Source organism: Phyllostomus discolor, chromosome X (genome assembly GCF_004126475.2).
Source record: "Phyllostomus discolor isolate MPI-MPIP mPhyDis1 chromosome X, mPhyDis1.pri.v3, whole genome shotgun sequence".
NCBI classification, from domain to species: domain Eukaryota; kingdom Metazoa; phylum Chordata; class Mammalia; order Chiroptera; family Phyllostomidae; genus Phyllostomus; species Phyllostomus discolor.
Genome location: NC_050198.1, coordinates 80,728,090 through 80,750,663, shown reverse-complemented (window position 1 = coordinate 80,750,663; position 22,574 = coordinate 80,728,090). Strand labels below are relative to the sequence as shown.

At 37.8% G+C, this 22,574-nt stretch overlaps 1 protein-coding gene across 2 annotated transcripts in view; it reads left to right on the top strand.

The window, feature by feature from the left end:
* Positions 1–22,574, top strand: part of ENOX2 (ecto-NOX disulfide-thiol exchanger 2) — a 358,832-nt gene that overhangs the window by 150,242 nt on the left and 186,016 nt on the right. Inside the window, exon 3 of one of the 2 annotated variants that reach the window (XM_036016456.1) lies at positions 8,968–9,111. The exons of the other annotated variant lie outside the window; for it this stretch is intronic. The gene's annotated coding sequence lies outside the window, so the exon portion shown is untranslated. The remainder of the gene's footprint in view (positions 1–8,967; positions 9,112–22,574) is intronic. 2 annotated transcript variants of the gene reach the window in all.

Here is a 22,574-nt window from a genome sequence, read left to right as displayed (position 1 = left end):
ATAAGAAAAAAGAATCCTGATTAACCATTATTAATTAGAACCTCCTAATCCCCTAGCATTCCTTTTGATCAAGATTTTACCATCCTGCAGTGTAGTACTTGAATGATAAGGATGCATTTGAAATCTAATTATTTTAAGCAATGTTGATATAATCAGCATCAGAACTTTTAAATTGTGGCATTAATTTTTGATTATCAGCTGTCAAGTTTTTAATAACTACATAAGTTAATAGAATGAGTCACCTCCTTGCCCTATTGAGTATTAATTTATTCATTCAATATCACATGTGGCAGGCATGGTGCTCAGCACCAGGAATACAGTTGTATGGGGGAGAGAGAGAAGATGACGGGGGGGGGGCCAGGGAGAGGGAGATCTTTTTTAGGAGAGCTTACAAACTTTGAAAATAGTCTTGGTCATGATCTGAATGTTTTCTAATACACAGACTTTTTTTATTCTACCCATGGTAGGGATTCAATAGGACATAGATGTGATGCAGTGAGTGGTTGACCTAAGGTATAGAAGCAAGTTTTCATTATTTCACTTAGTTACTCAGAGCATATAAAGTGAGAATGTTTGACAGTTCTCAGAAGACATCTAATGGAGGTGTTCTGAGTCTGATTGCTGAAGAAACAGTACTTGTTATGTGGGCTATAACATTAGTATAGGGATACTTTTAATTAAAATAAATAATGTAAAGTTATTTTTTTAGAATCAAAACAATAACAAAGGCATTTTGTTAGAGCCTTAGCATTCATTTTACTGAAACCTGATTGACTTTCACCTGACTGGATTCCAAGCTTTTAATGACATTTCAAAACAGTGGCTCAAGAATTGTATAACTGTGGTTCATAGAAAAATTGAGGGTTAAAGAATGAGCCATGGCAGGCCAACCTGATTTCTCTGATAGGATTAGAGAACCAATGGATAAAAGACTTGGGAGAGATGGCCTAACATTGGGCTTTAACAAAACTTTTGATTCCACATTTCAGGGAGTTTTAATTGAAGCACTTGAAAATCCAGGTGCTGCTGCCAGAGGAGTAACAACTATTCTACTCATCCCTCACTGAATTGTGTAAGACTTGGAGAGTAGAAAATGTCTTTTGCCATGTTGTGTGATGCAGCAGCTACTGGTAAAGTAACAGTGCTTCTGATATCAATTAAAGAGGATGTGAGATCTAAGATGGCGTCGGAGTAGGAAGGAGCAGATTTGGCTTTCCTCTGCTCAGGGGAGAAAATCCTGACCAATCTATGGAGTAGAAAGGCAAGCAACCAACATATTTCAGCATTTTTGAAAACAGAGGACCAAGGATTGTGACAGAACTGAAAGAACAAAGAACGGATCCTAAGGGGAGTGCTACAACAAGAAGAACCAGCTTCAACACAACCTGCCCTCACCAGCACAGCAAAATACAGAAGGTGGTGGACAGAGTGACCCACATTTAACCAGCTGGCGGGAAGGAACCACCAAAGAAAGACTCAACAACAATCAAAACCCAAAGGCAAACACAAAGCCAACTTAAACGACAGCCCAAGACCAGTGAGCTTGGGGGGTCAAGGAAACAGCACCACTGAAACTCACTGCTACTCTACTAAAGAAGTTCACATCATAAACCCAGGGAGCCAGAACAGATCAATATAAGAAGCTGAGGCGAACAAGAAGAGTCTCACAAACAATGGGAAGACAAAGAAATAATCCCCAAATGAAAGGAAAGGAGGAAGCCTCAAAAAGAATGCTAAATGGAACAGAGGCAATTCAACTATCAGATATTGAATTCAAAGCAGTGATTGTCAGGAAGCTCAATGAGCTCACAATGAGTTACGAGAAACTACAGGGAAGCTACAATGAACTCAATGAAAACTACAGCAGCATAAAAAAGGAAATAGAAACTCTCAACAAGGGCCAAGAGGAAATGAAGAATACAATTTCTGAACTGAAGAACACAGTAGAAGGAATGAAAAGCAGGATCGATGAAGCAGAAGATCGGATCAGTGAGCTAGAGGACAAAATAGAAGAAAACACCCAGAAAGAGCAAGAAAAGGAAAAGAGGCTCAGAAAAAATGAAGAGGGATTAAGAGAAATGCAAGACAATATGAAACGTAATAATATCCGTATAATAGGGATACCAGAAGGAGAAGAAGAAGAACAAGGGATAGAAAACCTAGTTGAACAAGTGATGATGGAAAACTTCCCTAATTTGATGAAACAAAAAGTCACACAAATACAGGAAACACAGAGAGTCCCAATCAAGAGGAACCCAAAGAGGCCCACCTCAAGACACATCATAATTAAAATGGCAAAATTTCAAGACAAAGAGAGAATCTTAAAGGCAGCAAGGGAGAGAAAGGAAGTAACATACAAGGGGGCCCCAATAAGGCTAACAGCTGACTTCTCAATGGAAACACTCCAAGCCAGAAGAGAATGGCAAGAAATAATCCAAGTAATGAGAACCAGAGGCCTGCAACCACGACTACTTTACCCAGCAAGGCTCTCAATTAAGATAGAAGGCCAAATAAGAAACTTCTCAGACAATAGAAGTCTAAAAGAATACACCTCCACTAAACCAGCTCTGCAAGAGATGCTGAAGGGACTGCTTTAAGGAAAGAAAGGAAAAGAGAGAGTGAGAGAGGATCACACGTACATAAAAGGCAATGAATAAGTACCTATCAATAATAACCTTAAACATAAATGGATTAAATGCTCCAATCAAAAGACATAGAACAGCTGATTGGATAAGAAAACATGACCCACACATATGCTGTGTACAAGAGACCCACCTCAGGATAAAAGATCAGCACAGGTTGAAAGTGAAGGGCTGGAAACAAAATTTCCAAGCAAATGGACAGGGAAAAAAAGCCAGGGTAGCAATACTCATATCTGACAAAATAGACTTCCAAAGAAGGTCCATAAAGAGAGACCCAGAAGGTCATTTCATAATACTCAAGGGAAGAATTCACCAAGAAGACATAAATATTGTAAATATATATGCACCCAAAATAGGAGCACCCAAATACATAAAGAAAATCTTAGAGGACTTCAAGAAAGATATGGACAGCAACACAATTATTGTGGGGGATTTTAACACCCCTCTATCAAAAATGGACAGATCTTCCAAACAAAATATCAACAAAGATATTGAGGCATTGAACAATACACTAGACGAACTGGGCTTTACCGATATTTACAGAACCCTCCATCCCAAAGAAGCTAAATACACATTTTTTTCAAATGTACATGGAACATTTTCAAAGATTGACCACATGATAGGACACAAAACAAGCCCCAACAATTTCAAAAAAATTGAAATCATACCAAGCAATTTCTCGGATCACAAGGGACTGAAACTAGAAACCAACCCCAAGGAAAAAAAAAACAAAACACTCAAATTCATGGAGATTAAACAGCATGCTATTAAACAATGAATGGGTCAAGAACAATATTAGAAAAGAAATCAAACGGTTTTTGGAAACAAATGAAAACAAACTCACAACAACCCAAAACTTATGAGACACAGCCAAGGCAGTCCTGAGAGGGAAGTTCATAGCGATACAGGCCCACCTAAAAAAGTTAGAAACATTTCAAACAAACAACCTAACCCTACGTCTACAAGAACTCGAGGAACAACAACAAAGACAGCCCAGAGCAAGCAGAAGGAAGGAAATAACCAAGATCAGAGCAGAATTAAATGACATAGAGACTAAAAGCACAATTCTAAAGATCAATGAATCCAAGAGTTGGTTCTTTGAAAAGATAAACAAAATCGACAAGCCTTTAAGCAGACTCATCAAGAAAAAAAGAGAGAAAACCCAAATAAACACAATCAGAAATGAAAGAGGAGAGATTACAACAGATACCACAGAAATACAAAGGATTGTAACAAATTACTACAAAGAGCTGTATGCCAAGAAATTTGAAAACCTAGATGAAATGGACAAATTTCTAGAAAAATATAACCTCTCAAAACTCAACAAAATGGAAGCAGAAAGCCTGAACAAACCAATAACAGCAAAAGAAATTGAATCAGTAATCAAAAAACTCCCAACACACAAAAGCCCTGGACCAGATGGTTTCACAGGAGAATTCTACAAAGCATTTAAGGAAGAACTAACACCTATCCTTCACAGACTATGTCAAAAAATCCAAAAAGATGGAAGACTCCCAAACTCTTTTTACGAGGCCAACATCATCTTAATTCCAAAACCAGATAAAGACACAACAAAGAAAGAAAACTACAGGCCAATATCACTGATGAACATTGACACTAAAATCCTCAACAAGATACTGGCAAACCGCATCCAACAGTACATTAAGAAGATCATACACCATGACCAAGTGGGATTCATTCCAGGTGTGCAAGGATGGTACAATATTCGCAAATCAGTAAATGTAATAGATCACATAAACAAAAGCAAAGACGAAAACCACATGATCATATCAATAGATGCAGAAAAAGCATTTGATAAGGTACAGCACCCATTTATGATAAAAACACTCAGTAAAGTGGGAATAGAGGGAGCATTCCTCAACATAATAAAGGCCATATATGAGAAACCTAGAGCCAACATTATACTCAATGGGCAAAAATTAAAATATTTTCCACTAAGAACAGGAACAAGACAAGGATGTCCACTTTCACCACTTCTATTCAATATAGTACTGGAAGTTCTAGCCACGGCAATCAGACAAGAAAAAGAAATAAAAGGAATCCAAATCGGAAAGGAGGAAACAAAACTGTCACTGTTTGCAGATGACATGATAGTGTACATAGAAAATCCTATAGACTCCACCAAAAAACTGCTTGACCTAATAAATGAATTTGGTAAAACAGCGGGATACAAAGTCAATATCCAGAAATCAAAGGCATTTCTGTACACCAACAATGAAACAGCAGAAGCAGAAATCAAGAAAAAAATTCCATTTGAAATAGCAAAAAGAAAAATAAAATACCTAGGAATAAACCTAACCAAAGAGGTAAAAGACCTGTATTCAGAAAACTACATAACAGTGAGGAGAGAAATCAAGGAAGACACAAACAAATGGAAACATATACTGTGTTCATGGACTGGAAGAATTAATATCATTAAAATGTCCATACTACCCAAAGCCATTTACACATTCAATGCAATACCTATTAAAGTACCAATGGCATATTTCACAGACATAGAACAAACACTTCAACAATTTATATGGAACCATAAACGACCCCGAAAAGCTGCTGCAATTTTGAGAAAGAAGAGTAAAGTAGGAGGAATCACAATACCTGACACTAAACTATACTACAAGGCCACTGTAATCAAAACAGCCTGGTACTGGCATAAAAACAGGCACATAGACCAATGGAACAGAACAGAGAGCCCAGAAATAAACCCAAGCCTCTACGGTCAATTAATATTTGACAAAGCAAGCAGCAACATAAAATGGAATAAAAATAGCCTCTTCAACAAATGGTGTTGGGAGAACTGTACAGCTACTTGCAAAAAAATGAAACTCGAGCACCAACTTACACCTTATACAAAAATAGATTCAAGGTGGATAAAAGACTTAAATATAAAACGTGACACCATTAAAGTCCTAGAAGAGAACGTAGGTAGGAAAATCTCAGATATTTCACGCAGAAACTTTTTCACTGACTTGTCTCCTAGAGCAAGGGACATAAAGGAAAGAATAAACAAATGGGACCTCATCAAAATTAAAAGCTTTTGCACAGCTAAGGAAAACAGTATCAAAATAAAAAGAGAACCAACTGTATGGGAAAACATATTTGCCAATGATACCTCAGACAAGGGTTTAATCTCCAAAATATATAAAGAACTTACACGACTCCACTCTAAGAAGACAAGTAACCCAATTATAAAATGGGCAAAGGACTTGAACAGACACTTCTCCAAGGAGGACATACAGAATATCTAAAGACACATGAAGCGATGCTCAATATCGCTAGCCATCAGAGAGATGCAGATTAAAACCACAATGAGATACCACTTCACACCAGTCAGAATGGCCATCATAAACAAAGCAACAAACAACAAGTGTTGGAGAGGATGTGGAGAAAGGGGGTCCCTAGTGCACTGTTGGTGGGACTGCAGACTGGTACAACCACTATGGAAAGCAGTTTGGAACTTCCTCAGAAAACTAAAAATGGATCTGCCTTTTGACCCAGCAATTCCATTGCTGGGACTCTATCCTAAGAACACTAAAACACCAATACAAAAGAACCTTTGCACCCCAATGTTCATAGCAGCACAATTTACAATAGCTAGGTGCCGGAAGCAACCTAGATGCCCATCAGTAAATGAATGGATCAAAAAACTATGGTACATTTACACAATGGAATTCTATGCAGCAGAAAGAAAGAAGGAGCTCCTACCCTTTGCAACAGCATGGATGGAGCTGGAAAGCATTATGCTAAGTGAAACAAGCCAGGCAGTGAAAGACAAATACCACATGATATCACCTTTAACAGGAATCTAAACAACAAAACAAAACAAAAAAACTAGCAAAATATAACCAAAGACACTGAAATAGGGGATAGTCTGACAGTGGCCAGAGGGGAGAGAAGAGGGAATTTCAGGGGGGAATGGGTAGGGATTACAGGAACAAATTTGGAGGACACATGGACAAAAAACTAGGGGTGGTGGGTAATGGGGGGAAGGGGGGAGGGTTGGGTGGGTGGGCTGGAATGGGAGTAGGGGGGAGAAATCTGTACTTGAACAATGATTAAAATAAAAAAAAATAAAGAGGATGTGATTAATGCCCCCCAAATCTGGGTCATAGCTCCCAACACTTCAATTACTAAATAATCCCCCTTTGCAAGCTATATATCTTTGTTTCCATTTCTCATTCGCTGTGTAGTTATGGTTTTCTTTTTTGGAAACCTCTATATCATCATTGGAAGAGACTTTGACACCAAGATAATCTGAGTATACCTGCATTGATTCAATAACACTTGCAATGAAAGAATGAGAAACTGTCAAGAGATAATCAAAGGAATGCATGGCTAAACTTTTGCAAGCAAACAGTGGGTCCAAATATAGCCACATTTTTTATATAAAGAATTTTTATACAGTTTTAATTTTTATTTTCTTTTTTCATTATTGTTCAAGTAGAGTTATCTCCATTTTCTCCTCACCACTCCCCCCACACCACCCATCTCCACATCTCACCCTTGATCTTACCCCCTTTGGCTTTGTCCATGGGTCCTTTATAAATGTTCCTTGACAACCCTTCCTCTTTTTCCCACCGTTGTCCCCTCCCCCTTACCTCTGGTTACTGTTGGTATGTTCTTTATTTCAATGCCACTGGTTATATTTTGCTTGCTTGTTTGTTTTGTTGATTAGGTTCTATTTATAGGTGACATCATGTGGTATTTGTCTTTCACTGCCTGGCTTATTTCACTTAGCATAATGCTCTCCAGTCCCATCCATTGTTGTCATGAAAAGTAGGAGTTCCTTCTTTCTTTCTGCTGTATAGCATTTCATTGTGTAAAGGTACCATACTTTTTTGATGCACTCATTTACTGATGGGAACCTAGGATTCTTCCAGCACTTGGCTATTGTAAATTGTGCTGCTATGAACATTGGGGTGCATAGGTTCTTTTGGATTGGTGTTTCAGGATTCTTGGGGTGTAATCCCATCAGTGGAATTGCCAGGTTAAAAGGCAGATCCATTTTTAGTTTTCTGAGGAAATTTCATATTGTTTTCCACAGTGGCTGCACCAATTTGCATTTCTACCAACAATGCACTAGGGTTCCCTTTTCTCCACATCCTCTCCCACACTTGTTGTTTGTTGATTTGTTTATGATGGCAATCTGACAGGGGTGAAGTGGTATCTCACTGTGGATTTAATTTGCATCTCTCTGATGGCTAGTGATGCAGAGCATCCTTTCATTTGTCTCTGGGCCCTCTGTATGTCCTCCCTGGAGAAGTGTCTGTTCAGGTTCTTTGCCCATTTTTTTAATCAGGTTGTTTGTGTTCCTAGAGTGGAGTAGTGTGAGTTCTTTATATATTTTGGAGATCAAACCCTTGTCCAAGGTATCATTGGCAAATATATTTACCCATACAATTGGTTCCCTTTTCATTTTGCTGGTGTTTTCATTAGCCATGCAAAAGCTTTTTATTTTGATTAGGTCCCATTTGTTCATTCTTTCCTTTATGTCCCTTGCTTTAGGGGACATATCAGTGAAAGTATTGTTGCATGGACTATCTGAGATTTTCCTTTCTATGTTCTCCTCTAGAACTTTTATGGTGCCACAACATATATTTAAGTCTTTTATCTACCTTGAGTTTACTTTTGTATATTCTGTAAGTTGGTGGTCAAGTTTCATTTTTTTTTTTTTTTGCATGTAGCTGTCCAGATCTCCCAGCACCATTTGTTGAAGAGGCCATTTAATGCTTCTTACCCAGTTGTTGAATATTAATTGTTGAATGTTAATATTTGTGAGCCCCGTAATCTGTTCCATTGATCTATGTAGCTGTTCTTATGCCAGTACCAGACTGTTTGATTACAGTGGCCATGTAATATAGTTTGATATCAGTTATTATGATCCCTCCTACTTTGTTTTTCTTTCTCAAATTTGTTGTGGCTATTTGGGGTTGTTTATGGTTCCATATAAATTTTTAAAATGTTTGTTCTATATCTGTGAAATATGTCAGCCACATTTAAAGAGGGTCCTATATCTTTAAGGGAGGAGGTTGAAGGTAATTGAAAGCTTGTGGCCAGATATGCTAATTTCCCAGAAATGGGGGGAGGATCTTACAAATTACAGAGCCACAGTCTTATAAGAACCTTTATTTTAATTCTACTTGTCACTAAGATCTGTAAAAATTAGAGACAACAGCTAGTTTAAGGAATTCCCTGGTTATTCCAATCTCTTAAGATTTACTTTTTCCTCCAGTGGCTCATATAATAAAATTTGGAGAAATCCCAGTCATTAATGGAGTCTGGACTTTGGCTTCTTTTTCTTCTTTAGGATTGAACCAGCTGCCCTTTGACCCTGCCAACAACAACGAACCCCTGCAGTTTGGTAGTACCAGTGGCCCTCTGGTCACAGAAGGCCTTGTTGAAAATGGAGGAGAGTCGAGCAAGAAAAGAAAGAGAACAAATGCTCCTTCAGGTAAGCTAGGCGATAATGCACTTTCTTAAGCCAGTGCTATTGAGTCAGCATTTCCTGAACACCTTGTGTATATGTGGCAAGCCTTCTGCTAGAATTTGAAAGAACTATAGAAATGAGAAAGAGTCCCCTGCATTTTAGGAACTCATGGTGAGATTGGGGAGAGGGAGGCACATACATAAATAACTCATTTAAAAAAATCATAGATGCTGTGGTCAATGTGTAAAAAGAAAAAAAAAAACTATGGGCATTGTGAAAGACTTCACAGCAGAAGTGGCATTTGTAGCCGGCCCTTGAATATGTAAGCTTGATATAGAAAGAGATAAGAACATTGGTTTAGGTAGAAGGAATTGCATGAGTGAATGCTTTCATTGTACATTTTTCTTTATATGTACATGTGACAGGCAACTCTCAGTTTCACTTTTAATGAAGATATTGCATCTCCCTAGCCTACCTGTTTCCTCCATGTACTATCTCTGCATGTATATTATTCCCTCATAGCTCTCTTAGAACAACTGAGGAACAGATTTTTCTAAATCCTCTATAGCAGCCTCCCCTGCAATCCTTCCTCTCCTTTATGCTCCATTTATCTATTCTCAGTTAAATTCTCCAAACTGAATGGGGGAAACAGTAGGAGAACCAGATCTTAACTGATAATTTGATATTTTAAAATTTCATCTCTTTGTTACTTTGCTATTTATTTGGAAATAGTATCGCAAGTATATACAAACTGATCTGAGAATCTGGTATGAACCTAACAGACAACTCATGGTGTTTTTGTTCTGTTTTGGGGTTTTTTTTACTATTACTTTTATATTCAACTTAAAACATTAAACATGTTTATAAACATATAATGTCATATGTGACTCTTAGATCATAGGTCTCTCTGCTTATAAATCAAGATATTTATTAAATACAAGTTTGGAAAATAAAAGTATAGTAAAACATTAGCTAGCTGGTTCCCTGAAGATAAGAGTGATGCTTTGAGAGCTGTGTTTTCCAGACCATTGGAAAGCATAGTATATAGCCAAGGAACTGGTCTGAGTTCTATCAAATCCCAGGTCTGTGTCTGTCTGTGGCCTTGGATTGGTTCCTTAATTTCTCTGAGTTTCACTTTCATCAGCTGTGAAGTTGAAATGATACTAAAACCTACTTTTTCTTTGGGTCTGGTTTTGTTTTGCTTGTTAGTTTATTTTGTTCATTAGATTCCACATATCAGTGATATCATATGATATTTTTCTTTCTCTGACTGGTTTATTTCACTTAGCATAATACTTTCAGAGGGTAGGGGAGTTGCTGTGCTGGGTGAAAAAATGTGAGGGAATTAAGCAAAATAAAAACCTCATAGACAGAGACAACAGCACGGTGATTACCAGAGGCAAAGGGCCCTGGGGGGAGGTAGAAGAGGGTAAAGGGGGATAAATGGTGATGCAAAGAGACTTGACTTGGGGTGGGGAACACACATTATAATATACAGATGATATATTATAGAATTGTACACCTGAAACTTATGTAATTTTAGTAACAAATTCACCCCAATAAACTTAAATAAAAAAAATAAAGCCTACCTCTTAGGATTGTTAGTAGAATTTAATGAAATTATACAGGTAAAGTGCTTAACATGATATCTGGACATACTAGTCAATAATGTTGCTTTTATTTTGTTATTATATGATAATATTATGAACTTTATATTTTTAAGCATCAACACATTTCACATTTTCAGGTTAACCATTATGGCTATAAATCATATGTATGTGTGTATAAGCTTATCTGCCATTTTAAAATAAATTGATTTTTCAGTTACTGTTGACATACAGTATTATATTAGTTTAAGGTATACAACATAATGATTAGACATTTAAGTACCTTACTAAGTGATCACCCACTGTAAACTTATTTGCCTTTTTAAGGACATATATTCAACATGATCTAAATAAGACCTGCTTATCATTTAGAGGCATAATTTTAGTCATTTGTTATTGTACTGCACTATATATATATATATATATATATATATATATATATATATATAAAATGGGTTTTCTAAGGAATATAGTTCTTTTAACTCTACACTAAATTGCCCTAGCCTGTTGGTTTTTTATTTATTTACAGGCACATTTTACATATGTCCTGTCTCCTTTCTGCAGTCTGTAGTCACTTCTTGTTTCTCTCAGAGTTCTTTCATGTAGCAACCTGTTTTCTCCTAATTAGTTATGAACTTTAAAAAAAAAAAAAACACCAGCTCTCCAAGTTGGTGCGACAGATTAGTATGTCAAGCAAGAGTTAAATCAGCTCAAGGGTTAAATCTCTGGTGAGAGTTACAGGATTTGGTGCATCCACTTTAAGACCTCTGTGCTAGTTGCTGTAAGGCCTTTTTTGATCATTACCTTATTCACTGTATTCATGATAAGTGATGTGCTAGTTTACAGAAATACCTCCTGGACTATAATTAACTCATGAGAGTGAGGGGAAAGGGTATGCATTAATCTGAACTGTGAACTAACTTTAAACAATTGCAGTTTTTTTTCTAATGGGCATATTCGGTGACACCAAAGTATCTATTGCCCTTTTAGGATTTTGTAGTAGATTATGCTAATCTATAATTAGCAGAATCAATTTGCATTCTAATAATGAATACACTGAAGTCCTTAAAAAACTGTATGTTCTTTAAAATAGGCCAAATGGGCCCCTGGCAGGCAAAATAGCTCCCTTGAAATCTTGGAGGTTTTTTGTACTTTTTATTGTTCCATTACAGTTGTCCCAATTTCCCCTAGTTGCTTCTCCCGACCCCCTCTCTCCCACAGTCATTCCCCACCCTGTTGTCCATGTCCATGGGTCATTTATACCTGTTCCTTCACTTGACCCTTCCCTTCTTCCCCTCTTTATCTCCCTCCCACCTCTCCCTCCCAGTCCCCTCTGGTCACTGTCAGTCTGTTGCAAGTTTCCATGCCTCTAGGTATATTTTGCTTGCTTGTTTGTTTTGTTGATTATAGGTGAGATCATATGGTATTTGTCTTTCACCACCTGGCTTATTTCATTTAGCATTATACTCTCCAGTTCCATCCATGCTGTTGTGAAAGGTAGGACCTCCTTTCTTTCTGCTGTGTAGTATTCCATTGTGTACTGTGTACCACAGGTTTTTGTTTGTTTATATTTTTATTTATTTTTATTGTTGTTCAAGTACAGTTGTCTCCATTTTCACCACACCATGCCTCCCCGCCCTACCCATCCCTGCCTCCCAGCCTCAAACCTACCCCCTTTGGCTTTGTCCATATGTCCTTTATACTTATACCTTGATGGCCCTTCCCCTATTATCCTTCTCCCCCCTCCTCTCTGGTTACTGTCAGTTTGTTTTTATTTCAATGTCTCTGGTTATAGTTTGCTTGCTTGTTTGTTTTGTCGATTAGGTTCCTCTTATAGGTGAGATCCTATGGTATATATCTTTTACTGCCTGACTTATTTCACTTAGCATAATGCTCTCCAGATCCATCCATGCTGTTGCGAAGAGTAGGAGTTCCTTCTTTCTTTGTGCTGCATAGTAAGTATTCCATTGTGTAAATGTATGACAGGTTTTTTTTTGTTTTTTAGTGTATTTTATTGATTATGCTATTACAGTTGTCCCAGTTTTCTTCTCCCCTTTATTCCCCCTCCACCCTGCACACCCTACCCTCCAGCATTGCCCCCCACCTTAGTTCATATCCATTGGTTGTACATATAAGTTCTTTGGCTTCTCTGTTTCCTATACGACTCTTAACCTCCCCTTGTCTATTTTATGCCTACCAATTATGCTTGTTATCCCCTGTACCTTTCCCTCTTATTCTCCCCCTCCCCACTGATAACCCTCCATGTGATCTCCAATTCTCTGATTCTGTTCCTGTTCTAGTTGTTTGCTAAGTTTTTGTTTTTAACGTTCAGTTTTTGAAAGTTATGAGTTTGTTGTGATTTTACTGTTCGTAGTTATTGATCTTCTTTTTCTTAGATAAGTCCCTTTAACATTTCATATAATAAGGGCTTGGTGATGATGAACTCCTTTAACTTGACCTTATCTGTGAAGCACTTTATCTGCCCTCCCATTCTAAATAATAGCTTTGCTGGATAGAGTAATTTTGGATATAGGTCCTTGCCTTTCATGACTTCAAATACTTCTTTCCAGCTCCTTCTTGCCTGATAGATTTCTTTTGAGAAATCATCTGGTAATCTTATAGGCACTCCTTTGTAGGTAGCTCTCTCCTTTCCTCTTGCTGCTTTTAAGATTTCTCCCCTTATCTTTAATCTTGGGTAATGTAATTATGATGTGGGTTGGTGTGTTCCTTCTTGGGCCCAATTTCTTTAGGCCTCTCCGGGCTTCCTGGACTTCCTGGAAGTCTATTTCCTTCACCAGATTGGGGAAGTTTTCCTTCATTATTTGTTCAAATAAGTTTTCAATTTCTTGCTCTTCCTCTTCTCCTGGCAGTCCTATGGTGTGGATTTTGGAGTGCTTAAAGTTGTCCCATTGGATCCTAAGCCTCTCCTCATTTTTTTGGATTATTGTTTCTTCATTGTGTTCCAGTTGGATGTTTATTTCGTCTTGTTTTTCCAAATCATTGATTTGAGTACCAGTTTCCTTCACTTCACTGTTGATACCCTGTATATTTTCCTTGATATCAATTTGTATGGCCTTCATTTCTTCCTTCATTTTGCAACTGAGCTCAATCAATTCTGTGAGCATCTTGATTACCTTTGTCGCTTAGGTCTTTTTCTGGAGTTTTGATCTGTTTTTTCATTTGGGTCATATTTCTTTGTCTTGGTACACCTGTTGTAAGGGGGCAGAGCCTTAGGTGTATGAGCCAGGGTGGGGCATTCCTCTTTGCTGTGTTGGGGTGCTGTCTGTGGGGGAGAGGTCAAGAGAAGGAATGATGTCACTCACTTGCTATCTCTGCTCTAGTCCTACTTTGGGAGTTTCTCCTGCCTTTGCAACACCCCCATTATTTTATAGCTGGGGGTTTTAAGTCTTTATTTTCTGGTCATGCAGCTCTGCCTTATTCATGTAGTCTGCCGCTTTGCCACATCTTCTCTGCCTGGCTGCCTGTCTCCACACCTCTTACTGGTCTGGATGAATGTTTCTTTAACTCCTTGGTTGTCAGAGTTCTATGCAGTTTGATTTTCTGGCATTACTGTTTGTTTATTGTTTTAAAATTGGTTGTTATCCTTTTGTTTGTATGAGGAAGTAAAGCATTTCTACCTACGCCTCCATCTTGGCTGTAACTCATTAAATGTACCACTGTTTTCTTATCCACTCATTTACTGATGGACACTTAAGCTGTTTCCAGCACTTGGCTACTGTAAATAATGCTTCTATGAACATTGGTGTGCATAAGTTCTTTTTGAATTGGTGACTCAGGATTCTTAGGGTATATTCCCTGCAGTGGAATTGCTGGGTCAAAAGGCAGTTCCATTATTAGTTTTATCAGAGGCATTTTTGTACACCAAAAACAAAATATCCCTTGAAATCTTTTTTGACACTACTTGTTTACTGAGCCCTTTCTTTGTAAGTACAAAGGTAACTAGCACAAGTTAAATTTGTACAAATTTCAAATTACTATAGTTCAAATTAATGAGGGTTTAATATACTGGGAGTCTCTTATAATTGTTTAGCTGGCAATTATATGGTATTATAAATGTGCCAATTGGCCCTGGCTGTTGTAGCTCAGTGGATTGAGTGTGGGCCTGTGAATCAAAGGGTTACCAGTTGAATTCCAAGTCAGGGCAAATGCCTAAGTTATGGGCCAGGTCCCCATGGGGGGGGCACTCCTGAGGCAACCACACATTGATGTTTCTCTCCCTCTCTTTCTCCTTCCCTTCCCATCTCTCTAAAAATAAATGAATAAATAAAATATTTTTTAAAATGTGTAGATTGCTTTATAATAGTATTTTCTTCCTATGCAGTGCTAGAGAAAAGGAAGAGGGAAGACATTTTGTAAGTATATATTCCTCTTCCCTTTGTCACCATTCCCTGCATCTTAGCATGAAGGAAAGCTAGGGTTGGAAGTCCTTACAGGAGCTATAAGCCATTTCAGTTCTAAGCTGAGATACACATGTAACTATTATATCACCTCAACCCTGTTACCCCTTTGAATCAAAGCCCCCCCCCCTCTCTCTGTCTCTCTCTCTAACTCACTACACCTTTTTTGCTTCCTTTTACATCTCTCCTACCTCACTATTTTCTACAAACTGCCTTTCTTTTATACTAAAAGTAACTTCTTAAAGGTCCCTAGTGACCTCCAAATTGTCAAAGTGAGTGGACTTTGGTGGTTCTCAACCATCTAGACCTGTTTACTTCATTGGATGCTATTAACAATCTCTCCTTGCTTGAATTATCTCTGCTCCTGCCTTCCTGGGCAATACACTTTGCAGATTCATCTTCCTTTTGTCTCCTTCATGCATTCTTTCCCCTTTTCTTACTATTATCTATATTTATAGGTGAGGAAATAAAAGTTAAATAATGCCCGAGGGTAAACATATACCAAGTAGTTTAACCAGGCTTCCAACTCCAAAGCCTATCTCTAACTACTATGCCATGATTACTATGTCTGTACATATTAGTAACCTGGATCCATTACTAAAATGTATATTAAACATTAGTGTCACACTTGGGAAATCTGTGTTTGTGTGAGAATAAAGTCAGCAGGGCTTAGATTTCATTTCTAGAATCTCTCAAAACTCTGAGATGCCATTTTTTTTAAATTTTCAGCTTTTTTTCCTGCTAATCCCCAAAACAGGTCTTCTATTTCAGCCAGGGCTATCTGATACTTTCTCTAAAAAGTCACGGTGCCCACCTACTTCAGTACCTATTCTTATCATTTCCTTTGTGTAGCATGCACTTCTTCTTCTTTCACCTGTTAAAATCCTGTCTAACTGACTGCACCTAGTACAAATCCTAACTTTAGCCTAGTTTGAATTGTTTACTTGTATCTCTGAAACCCCTTGATCATTATATTCATATGAATCACTTGGCACTGATTATAGACCACTTAAACTACTGGTTATCTGTTCATACAAATATGTTTTAGCCTTTCAACTCAGTCATCAGCCCCTTAATGGATGGGCCATTGACTCATGTGTAGTACACAATAGATGGTCAATAAATATTTGTTGATCACATATTTGGCTGAAGAATTGCTTTCCTTTTGCCTTAATCTTCTCTATTATTCTCTTTTCACTGCCAGGGTAGAGCTGTGTGCAACCTGGGCAGTTTCTGTCTAATGTTGATCATCTGACTTCCTTACTTCTTCCTAAAAGTCAAACTTCAGTCTTAGAGAAATTACCTCCTGAGAGTAGTCACACATCAAATTTGGTGCTTGTGAAGAGCATACCTGGTTCTGATGGAATCCTAGCCTCTTTACTGGGTCAAATTTCATGAGTTCCCAATGGAAACTGATAGGTGGAATTTGAGTGTCCTGTCCCAACTTTTCTGTAAAGTAGATTAACAATTTGGATTAGATATTACTGCAATATTTGACCAAAAACTCTTTGTGGATTTGGCTACTTTGCAGCTTTTATCTCAAGGTAGGCTCAGAATTTTTCAGAGTTTGCTCTTGAATTTTATCTTTTCCCCATGGAAAATATTCCCTCAATCATGCTACAGCTACATAAATTATGTAAGATTGCAGTGATTGCAGTTGTACACGTGATACTCTATGGCCAAAGAGTAGAAGATTGTTCAACTCTTACCAAATTGTAATGCCAAGTTCCTGTCCAAAAGATTCCAGCTGCCTCCTAGTTTGAGATACACATGGATTTGTAGGAATAAGAGATACCAACCCTCTTCTCAAGTACTTCCACTAAAGTGGAAGAATCCGTAAGGCCAACTAAATGATGAGTAAAATCAAATACATTGTTTTAAGCAATATGATGGTACACTAATTCTCAAAGTGAGTGTCAACTTTCTGAAAGAGGGAACAACTAATCTGGAGATAATTATGATGCCAGAATGATCATCCAGTTGTGGATATAGTCCTATTTCCATGGTCTTTTCTCATAGTCCTGTATTGAAAGATGATAAGGTTTCACTTCAATAGGTGATGCCCAGTACTAAGCAGTATTGCCAAAGTTTATGTGAATGACGAATCACTCAGTTTGAACAGATCCATCTTCAACCATATTCCATTTGTAATAATGATTGAATCCCAAATGTTCATTATCTGCAGGAAGACCTTTTGACTCAATAATAATTTGCATTTGCTTTGGTGATTCTTTCTGTTAATACATTTTCAGTCATTTCATTGTACAGATGAGTTGCTAATAACCAGAGAGGAGAAATGACTTTAGTTCTGATGGACTAGCATTACCAGGAAAGTTATGATATGATAAGGACCTTCAGATTGTATCTAAACTGTATTTAGACCCCTAACTCAGTTCTCAAGGTTTCATTTGGAATTTCTGTATACAAAATGAGATGACAGTATCAAAGATGATATTGTGAACAGTTCCAGTACTGTTCCAGTACTGCTAAGACTAGATGAATAAGAGGAAGTGAGCCTGCAGAGCAGCACTGAGAGTTTCTGTCAGACAAAAGAAGAACTATATATAGAAATGAGTTTTCAAGGGAAGTTGTTCAAGGCCACTTGGAAGAAAAAACATAAAAATGAGATGAACACTCATCTGCCTGGGAGTACTTTTCTCTTTTCTTGCCTAGAAGAGGGACAGTGACCCAGGAAATTTTTCTATGACACTTACAGCTCTTTGATTTACCTCAGAATAAAAGGGCTAAGACTTTTGTTTCACATGTATTTTGAAGTCCACAAATGAAAGTATTGATTGTTTTTAAAGAGAGAAAATGCCACCATTTTATATTTTGTTGTATGGTATTTCTAGCACATCAGCTGAATTATTGTATTGCCAAGGGCAAGAAGAGCCTATTGTTCGTTCAGATGGAATTAAAGTAAGAAAAAGAGTAGACTAATAGCCCTACTCAGTTTCTTTAGTCTTTGGAAATTTTTACTGATTACAGTCTCAAGAAATAAAACCATATCTTGATAATTAGATGATCAAAAAGGTATTCTAACTTCTTTCTTTCTTAGGTCTGATAGAAACTCAGTGTGAATTTTTTCATCTTCAAGGACTGTTCAGAGGAGAGGAAATTGAGGGTGGCACAAAAGAGTCAGGATAGAAAAGTGCAAATATTCTCTTTTAAGTTGCCCCAACTATTAAAATAGCTTTGGAATGATTTTTTTACTTCATTCTACCTAAGTCCTTAGGAGTTCTCTCAGCAGACATGAAGTTCAGCCTCACATATTGGTAATATACAGGCTAGTGGTATACGTGGAATCATAGTATTTTAGAACTGGAGGCAACCTTGTCTAACTCCATCATTTTTACACATGAAGAAACTGAGACCCAGAGATGGGACTTGTCTGAATTCACATGGTTAATTAGTGGCAGAACCAGAGCTAATTATTACTAGATCTATATAATCATTTCAAGTTGGCTAGTACTATAGCATGTGGTTGATTCATTTGAACTGCATAAAATGTATTTATAACCTAGAGGAGCTGGCTTCCCCATGCTAATAGTATCACATGATTGTAGTAAGTTAACCTAGTAGTACATGAGGTCCAATATCTCTTCTGTGTGCCAAACAGGGGAGGACCATTTGATCTCAAGCTAGAAAAGAAGTTTGAGACTGGGAAACACCTATGAGTGAATTGCATCTGTAGAGCTGAACTCCAGCAGCTCAGCAAATCACAGAAGAAACTCTCTATGACACCTGCTTACATGTCAGGGGAAAGTTTATGTCCCCCATCCCAGCCCACCCTTGGGTCTACTCCATCCAAATAGGAAAAAAATTATAATCATATATTGTCTGTGATTTATACTTTGTTTCAAATATTGTCTAGAGAATCTCTTAATTTCTTGATTTTTCAATAAAGAATTTTCTGAAAAAATCAGTTTTAGGTCAGTGAAACTCAATTTCAGACTAAGAGGATTCTTATATTTTGTTTTCCTCTCCTGTTAGTTTACTAAAGTTATCAAAGCAACTGTCATTTTTTTTTAATCTCAGGGCCTATAAAGGACTCCCTGGTCTTACTAAGAGAAAGGAGCATACTCAGAAATGTAATAAAAGAAATATTGATTATAGTGTTTTTAGTACTGGATATTTCCTTGCTATTAGTATTTTGACCCTGAGTAAAACACAGAAACCTTTTTTTAAGAAAATCTCAGTTTCCAAATCTGGGTGTTTTCGAAAACCCAGATACTACTCTTACAGTTACTGTTGCTACTTCCTAGGGTTTGAGAGTATGAGTTCTTTTCTCCTTCTAGTTCTGCACCAAGCTGAAAACAAACCCAAAAAATCCATGTGAGGAAAAAAATATGGTATCAGCTTTATTAGAAGTAAAACTGGATTGAAGAATATGGAATGAGGCTTCCTACCATCTCCAGCTCCTAATCTATACCTTGGTACCTACCTATGGGGAAGATGGAGTCTGCAGAGTAGACTGCTTATTCTGACAGTATCATTGAGAGTGATTGGCTATGTCACAATTAATTTGGAAGCTAGAAATTAAGAGGAAGATGGGCCTATGGGTCTGCCATTGGAAAAAAGTACCTATGTCCTGAACAAGGTCTACTCACTTTGTAAGAGAAAAAGAGTCATGTCAACTTAGGGACATCTGACATCACAGCCAGAATGCAGAGGTTAAACCATGATAGAACACTTACTTTTATTCTAATTTTATAAATCAGATTAATTCAATCCTGCTATGCCAAGGAACAAGCAGGGGTGGGGTGAAAGCCCAAAGAAGTTTCTATAGTACTGTCTGTCTGTCCCCTCTCACAAAGAGGATGGATATTCCTTCCTCCCTTTGGAATAGTGAAAAGTATGACAAGCACCCCCACGCTCCCAACATTCCTGTTTATTTGAAAATTAACATGACTTTTAATTTTTCAGTCCTATCCTTAGAAATTGTTTTAAACTAGGGGAAACCAGCAATGACAGTCCATTATGCAGTACAAATAAATAGGGTTAGTCTAATATACATTTAGGTTTTTTTTACTTCTCTATGCATAAAATCAACATAAATTCCAGATGGCCAACCTCATATCATCTGATTTACCTCAAAGTAGTATGTTACAGTGAAGACATTTGATTTTCATGAATTTCAATCATGAACACCTCTGCTACCATTTTATTCACATGGAGTTGCAAAGTCAAGTCTTCCTTTCTCTTCCATGACACCAAAGTATAATAATTAAAATACTCAGTTACAAATAACAATAATAGCAAATATGATGGGACATCTGTGTACCACACAATCTATTAACTTATTTGATTTTCACAGTAATTCTATGATTATCCTCATGTTAATGATAACAAAATTTAAATAGAGAAGTTAAGTAATTTGTCCAAATAATAAATAGAGGAAATGAGATCTAAACCCAGGCACAGTACTTATGAGTCAGTGTTCATAATCAATTGAATCAGAATAGAAATTGGGGGACAGATAGTCACTACTGTTATTCAAATGCTCCCCAAATGATTACAGTATGCAGCCAGGTTCAAAACCAGTGCAGCAACCCTTCCTGCATCAGAATAAGTAGGTATGTCTAGGCCACTGTGGTTCAGAATGTTGGCTGTTTGTAGTAATCTATGACTATATTTAGAGCTCTGTCAACTGAAGTGACAGTGAAGCAGTAGACCAAAAGGTGGCAAAAAAAGTGTTTGTGTAAATGTTGAACACTCTAGGTATTTCAACACAGAAAGGAGAGACTGCTTAATTTGCAGTTTTCCCTTTCTGTTCTATTGCCTGATATCCATTTATTATCTATTGAAATAAAAATCTATGATGATGAAGATCCCTCTTTTAATGGGCTAGGAGACAGTCTTGATGCTTTTCCAGTCTTTAATTTCCTTGATAATGAGAGCTATTCAATTTAAGCCATTGCAAGTTGTAGTATTTCAAATTGAGCAATTGCTTGTGTAATATAATTAACTTTAAAATATTTTGCTTATTCTACATTTGAATTTTAAGCAAAAGCAACTTTCAAGTGCAAGCTGGTTTATGGAATGTGGTGAGGGAGGGTTGACAAAGTGGCACAGAAAGTTATAAGAGATATGTCCAACTCCTGAAATGGAATGCACTATCTTGGGGGGTGGGAGTAGTTTTCAGCAGGTGGCATTCCCTAGCTACAGTCACTTTCTTCTGTGTATTTGATTTAATAACAGTGCAGGAGTAGTAGCTTTTATTAAATATTGATTGTATGCCAACCACTATTACCAGGTGCCACACACACACACATACACTCAAGCAGACTTCACAACCAATCTAAGGCTTGGAAAACTTCATAAATTTTCCAGGCTACAGCTATGAAGTAGTGGAACAGGGCTTAAAAAGAGCGAGGCAAGATAACATAATTGTTAAAAGCATGTGCTCAGAATCCTTGCTCTGACTGTAGGCAAGTTATTGCGGCTCTTTGAGCCTCAATTTCCTCACCTATAAAATAGCAATAATAATACCAAGTGCACAGGTTGTTTAGGAATTAAATAAGAAAATGAATAAATAGTGCTTACTACACAGTATTCTTTCCTTCGATTATTTATTTAGTGTTAATAAGCATGAGGCATTGTGGTAGGCATTAAGAAGACAGCTGTGAATAAAACAAACTCCAGAGACTTCCAGCCAAGATGGAGGCATAGGTAGACACAGTGTGCCTCCTTGCACAACCTAAATAAGGACAACAACAGTTTAGAAACAAGCAAACAAAAAAACAGAACTGACAGAAAATTGAGCTGTATGGAAGTCAGACAACCAAGGTCTGAAAGTAGACACATTCATCCAGACCAGTAGGAAGGGCAGAGTCAGGCGGCCAGGTAGGGAGGGGTCACGGAAAAAAAAACAAAACAAAACAGTGGCTTGTGGACCCCTGGTGCACAAGGCAGCAGCTGACGGACCCGGGCTGGGGTGGCAGTAGGCAGACCCAGTGAGGTGGCGGGTTGTACAGGAGCACAGCACAGTGAACAAGGAGGCTGGCAGACCAGGTGGTCCCACATTCATGGGTAGTTAAACCCCGTGAAACTGGGGAGCAAGGCAGACTGCACAACCCAGGGCCCCAGCGCAGGGAAATAAAGTCTCAAAACACCAATTAAAAACACCTGTGTGGGTTGAGGTGCTGGGAGAGACTTCCAGTCTCATAGGAGAATTCATTCGAAAGACCCACAGGGTCCTTAAAATGTACACAAACCCACCCACCCAGAAATCAGCACCAGAAGGGCCCAGTTTGCTTTGCGGAAGTGGTGGAAATGACTGAAATCCAGCAGAGAGTGGAGCAAGTGCCATTGTTCCCTCTCAGACCCCTCCCCTATATACAGTATCACAACCTAGTGATTGGGTTGACCTGCCCTGGTGAAAACCTAATACTCTGCCCCTCACTATGTAACAGGCATGTCCAGACCAAAAAAAAAAAAAAAAATGGCCCAAATGGAAGAA